The sequence below is a fragment of the Protomyctophum parallelum genome (genome assembly GCF_964188405.1).
Source record: "Protomyctophum parallelum genome assembly, chromosome: 20".
Taxonomy (NCBI): Eukaryota; Metazoa; Chordata; class Actinopteri; order Myctophiformes; family Myctophidae; genus Protomyctophum; species Protomyctophum parallelum.
The window spans coordinates 24,038,971-24,045,090 of record NC_139718.1 but is presented as its reverse complement, the minus strand read 5'-3'; positions in this window follow the sequence as shown (position 1 = coordinate 24,045,090).

Here is a 6,120-nt window from a genome sequence, read left to right as displayed (position 1 = left end):
CTAAAGCTCTCCCTCAACAACACTGTTTAGCTTCTCTCTCTAATGGCTGTTTATCCACAATTTTTCCCGTCACTATGTTCTTCCTTCACCCTGTTTCTTTCATTTGTTTTTATTTGTCATAATTATCTCCCCACTGTCACCAGACTGGGTGATGATTATACTGGTGCATTGTTATCTTAGCTGATGTAGGTGCTGCTGTGTGATTTGAATGGCACTTGTTTGTCTTCACTAACAACGTTGTTTTCCTCCTCTTCTGCCGTATTTCAAAGTGCAATGGAGCTCCTTGTTTATCATCACTCATCTCTCCAGCCATGGGCGTTTCTGTTGCATCATCAGCACCATGCTCACGTCTGTGTGTCAATTACGGAGGGATTTGATTGCAGCGGTGCCAGGAAACACATAATGTTGCTTACGATATTGAATAAACAATATGCCTGTAAGTGTGCAGGACTTGTACTAACTATATCAACCCCGCACACACGCGCGCGCGCACGCACACACACACACACACACACACACACACACACACACACACACACACACACACACACACACACACACACACACACACACACACACACACACACACAGCTGTCTCCTACTTCCTGTGACCATTTAGATTAGGGGCTAGAGGAATGAGCCTTTGAAATCTGTCAGAATTTGTACCTCCAGGGGCACGGTGGCACAGTTGGTAGTGCTGTCGCCTCACAGCTAGAAGGTCCTGGGTTCGATTCCCGCTCGGGGTGCTGTGGGTGCTGGCGGTGTGTTTCCTCCTCCACGTCATCAGTGCCCATACCCGAGGCGGTGTTGGCGAAAGGGCCTTTCTGTGTGGAGTTTGCATGTTCTCCCCGTGTCCCCTAGGGTAGGTACCCTCACAAAAACATGCAGTAATCCTGGTCTCTAAACTGCCTCCCCCTGGCCAGCCGGGGCGCCTGATGGAGGGGAATGGAACTGGTTGGAATAACGTGTTCCTTCCACGCGCTACGTCCAACCAGGGAAACTCCCCCTGTCAGGTGTAAAGGAGCAACTTGGACACTCAAGCATGAAGGAAGCATGAGTTCAAGTCTGTTGCTCTCCCCAGGTTGGCGGAGGGTGTGTAGAGCCCAGGATCACATTAGATAATTGACACAGGGGTGAAAAATGGGTTACAAAATCGTGGGATAAAAATTATTAAAAAAAAAAGGTACCTCCTTGTCTTGAGCAGGGTATCTGCTGACACAGTGAGTTTACAGTATTGAACAACGGCAATTAACAAAAGACAGTGAAGAAATGGAGCACGCTTGGGGAGGTAATGTCTTCAGTGGAGATGGAGACACTCATCAGGTTCACCGTCAGTAAATCCTGGCTGTCTGCATGGCATGCAAGGTTCTATAGCCTCTACTCTCCATGGTGTTTTAATGAGCTAACACACACACACACACACACACACACACACACACACACACACACACACACACACACACACACACTCAGTGAATTCCTCACCCTGTTTCTGTCTCTCTGACTCACACACCTACTGGTATGCATGGACACACGCGTACACATATTTATTTACTGTATCTCTTTCTGACACTATGGGCTGTATTTTGCGTATCTTAAGTTAAGTTAAGTACCAGGTCTTATTCCCTAACTTGAGTAAACTAAAGACCTGGAGGCGTGATCAATGCTCTTTGGCCACTCAGAATAGCCAAATGGCATTGATCACGCCTCCAGGTCTTTAGTTTACTCAAGTTAGGGAATAAGACCTGGTACTTAAGACACGCAAAATACAGCCCCAAATCTCTTTCTCCCTCTCTTCCTCTCATACACACACACACACACACGCACACGCACACACACACACACACACACACACACACACACACACACACACACACACACACACACACACAAGCACCCTAAAGAGATTGCCTCATTCTATCATCATTGGCCTTATTTTGAGGGAGACATGTACAGGTATACTGCAGGAAAAAGAAGTCAAGAGGACGTATACATCAGTGTCTATGTTAACAGAGCATCACATTCCAAAGCCTCTTCTCATCTAATGCTCCATTACCTCCACTGTCATCATGCAGAAAGATTATTGCTGTTGGGTGGAAACCTTGTACAGTATGTCCAAAATGTTACTTTTTTATGATTAATTTGGTTTTTAACTAAAATTGTGAAATGAGCAGATACAAGCTCACAGCGTGCCGTGATGTGACGCGTTGTGATCTTAGTCTTACAGATTTGCCATTCACTACTCATGTGAGACACTCTCGTATGACGAAATGGGCCAATAATTTATGAAAAAAGGTTTCTGCCCGACAACAACGATATGAAAAAAGACATAAGATAAATAAAGCGAATACCCGACACCACTCTCCAACACGCACTGCTGGCTGGAACCCATGTGGATGAAACTGTGTGTGTGTCTCTGTGTGTCTTTGTATAGCACTGACGGTCTATTTGCACTGCATGTGCGCGCGTGCGCACGTGGGTGCATGTGCGCACGTGTGTGCACGTGCGTGCGTGCGTGTGTGTGTGTGTGTGTGTGTGGGAGTGAGAGTGTGTGTGTCACTGTGTGTGTCACTGTGTGTGAATGAGACAGTGACTGTGTGTGTGTCTGTGCTTGTGTGGGGAAATGTTCATTTCCAGGCTTTGCAGAACTGTCTAAACAATGCCACTTTAAACATCCGCTGAAACCAATACGCACGCACACACACACACACACACACACACGCACACACACACACACACACACACACACACACACACACACACACACACACACACACACACACACACACACACACACACACACACACACACACACTGCTTGTGATCTGGCATGTGATCTGAGAGAGTAAAGCTCATAGTGGACACTCAGGGTCTGGGACAGCAGAGATAGATAGCTCTTGTTTATCTGGAGCTACAGCTGAATATTTACAAGAGTAGCACATACATACTGTAGGTGTGTGTGTGTGTGTGTGTGTGTGTGTGTGTGTGTGTGTGTGTGTGTGTGTGTGTGTGTGTGTGTGTGTGTGTGTGTGTGTGTGTGTGTGTGTGTGTGTGTGTACATGCGCGGATGCACACTGTTGTTTGTGTGTGTGTGCTTGTGTGTGTGTGCATGCTTGTCTGCGCGTGTGCATGCACATGTCTTTGCAGAATCAACTCAAGGCTTTCGGTTGCCAGGCAACCTGCACCGATGATTCTGCTTTCTCGTTAACAACCCCCAAAATAGACAAACTTGAGCAAACACACACACACACACACACACACACACACACACACACACTGAACGTATGTGCACACACATACAAACTGCACAAAGCACAGGTACTGTAACACAGGAAGACATTGTACATAAAAATGAACACCTAAAATAAACGAACCTGTGTGCACGCACTCACGCACAGACACGTGCACGCATGCACACACATGCACACAAACACACACACACAGAGAGAGAGAGAGAGAGAGAGAGAGAAACAGCGATGATTAGTTACAGTATGTTCTGTGTTCTACCCCCCGGAGTGCAGCTTAGCTGCGTCGAGAACTGCCGTAGAGTATAAGGAAGGAAACGACAACAACACAGTAGAACATGTAGGCCTACTTCTGTTCCCACAATTCCCTGCTCCTATCAGTCTCCTCGCTCGGTCTGTCTCTCCTCCTCCAACCCTACTTCTCTTCCCACAATGCCCTGCTCCTATCAGTCTCCAGGCTCGGTCTGTCTCTCCTCCTCCAACCCTACTTCTCTTCCCACAATGCCCTGCTCCTATCAGTCTCCAGGCTCGGTCTGTCTCTCCTCCTCCAACCCCTCCATCCTCTTCTGACTTGCGTGGAGAGAATAAATCCAATCCATTATCATCATGGACCAGGAGAGACGCAAGGACGAAGACAATGAAATGCTTCACATGGCTTCCTTTGACACATCCATCATGGCATGTTAGAAAATGCCCACGAAAAGCGAAAACACAACGCCTCGCCTTTGCCGGCAAGGGAGGTAACGGACGATTGGTTAAAAAAAGAAGAAAAAAAAACACAAAATAAGACAGAGCAGAGGGGCCAGTCGATGTCAGACCCGCCCACACGCATATTAGTGTTGTTCAAATTGTATCTCTGGGAGGCTTATGTTTGGGGGTTGCTTGTTGCTTTGAGGAGGAGAGGCCAAGGAAAACCTCTAAACGAACCTCTGTATCTCTATCTCTCTGTGTGTGTGTGTGTGTGTGTGTGTGTGTGTGTGTGTGTGTGTGTGTGTGTGTGTGTGTGTGTGTGTGTGTGTGTGTGTGTGTGTGTGTGTCTCTCTCGCTTCTAGCTCACATTTAAATAACTCCGTTTTTTATGAGCAAATCTATTCCACAATTACACAGCGAATAATTACCTACAGCTGAGTACGGAGTATGAAATCACTATTCAGTGTCAGATTATTAATCACTACTCCCAACCTGACCTGGCTCTTCAGCTGTGAAATTATAGTTCTACTTTAGCAAACAACAATAATGGACTGTGCTGAGATGAGCAGGGAGAGAGAGAGAGAGAGAGAGAGAGAGAGAGAGAGAGAGAGAGAGAGAGAGAGAGAGAGAGAGAGAAGAGAATGAGTTCATGGTACACTGTGCTGGAATTCAGAGTACAATAATTACAGCAGTGCTCCTGCCATTGTGTCTTAGGAAGCTGAATCCAGCCAAAGCCAATTCCAATTCATCTTTATTGAAGCTATAGTCAGCATCCCGGCTGGCAGGAAGGAGGGAGGGAGGGAGGAAAGAGAACAGAGAGAAGAGCTTGTGGAGAGAGAGAGAGAGAGAGAGAGAGAGAGAGAGAGAGAGAGAGAGAGCGAGAGAGAGATGGGGTGCAAAAAGGATAGAAAAGCAAAGATGCATGAAAGGTTGAGTACTTCTATTAGTTTCTAGCCACACTGTACAGCATAGGCTTCACCCTCACAACCAATCACTCCTCATAGCAGCTGTGCATGTATGTGTGTGTCTCCACGCATCGCATATGATTGTACTTGCATGTTGTCGGTGAATGTGAGAGCGTCTTTGCATTCGGGTTTTATGCATATAACCATATGTGTGCATACATTAGCATTTTGGTGTTTTTTTTTTTTTTTTTAAAGATATTTTTTTGCGGCTTACGCCTTTTATTGATTTTTTAAGGGACAGATAGTAGGCTGACAGGAAACGGGAGAGAGATGGGGGGATGACATGCGGTAAAGGCCGTGTCGGGTCCGGGAGTCGAACCCGCGGCACACCGCGACTGGATCACCAGTCCGGTGCCCAGACCGTTACGCTACGGCCTGGGCCATTTTAGTGGTTTTCTGTGTGCATTTATTAGGTTTTCTTTTTCTCTCATGCTTTTTGCTCCTCTCTGTGTGTGTGTGTGTGTGTGTGTGTGTGTGTGTGTGTGTGTGTGTGTGTGTGTGTGTGTGTGTGTGTGTGTGTGTGTGAGGGTGTGTGTGTGTGTGTGTGTGTGTGTGTGTGTGTGTGTGTGTGTGTGTGTGTGTGTGTGTGTGTGTGTGTGTGTGTGTGTGTGTGTGTGTGTGTGTGTGTGTGTGTGTGCGCGCACGCGTGCGTGCGTGTGTGCGTGTGTACTGTAGTGTAGATGTATTGTACACACCTTTACATTTGAGTGTGTCTGTGCAAGCATTTGCATGCCCTTGTATTTGTTGCTGCTTGCTGTTGCAGGAGTGCAGCTTTTAAATCCAGGAGGCTTGTTTTGAACCATGACAAGTGATGCATCCCAGAGCAATAATATTCAGGAGTAGTATTTTACAACATTCCCTTTCCCTCTAAGTTGATATTGAAGCCCTTGGAACATTGCTCCGCTTATTTTCATACATATTGCCTCTTCTGTCTTCTTTGCATGCACCTATTCCAGGGTTCCATCACCAGGAGAAGAGTGCTTTATTTAAGGCGTACCTAGTGAACGTGCATTGAAATGCCCTTTGGAAGCAATTCTTCACTGTGATGTTTGGATGTTTTCACATTTTAGCACGTATACACATTACACATTACGCACACACACAAACACTCTAGAGAGGAACTCACACGCATTCAACCTCCTGCGCTTTTTTATTTGTGCTTTACAAAAACAAAAATGCAACATTTCTTCCTGAAGTAGGCTATATATAACCCTCTTAGA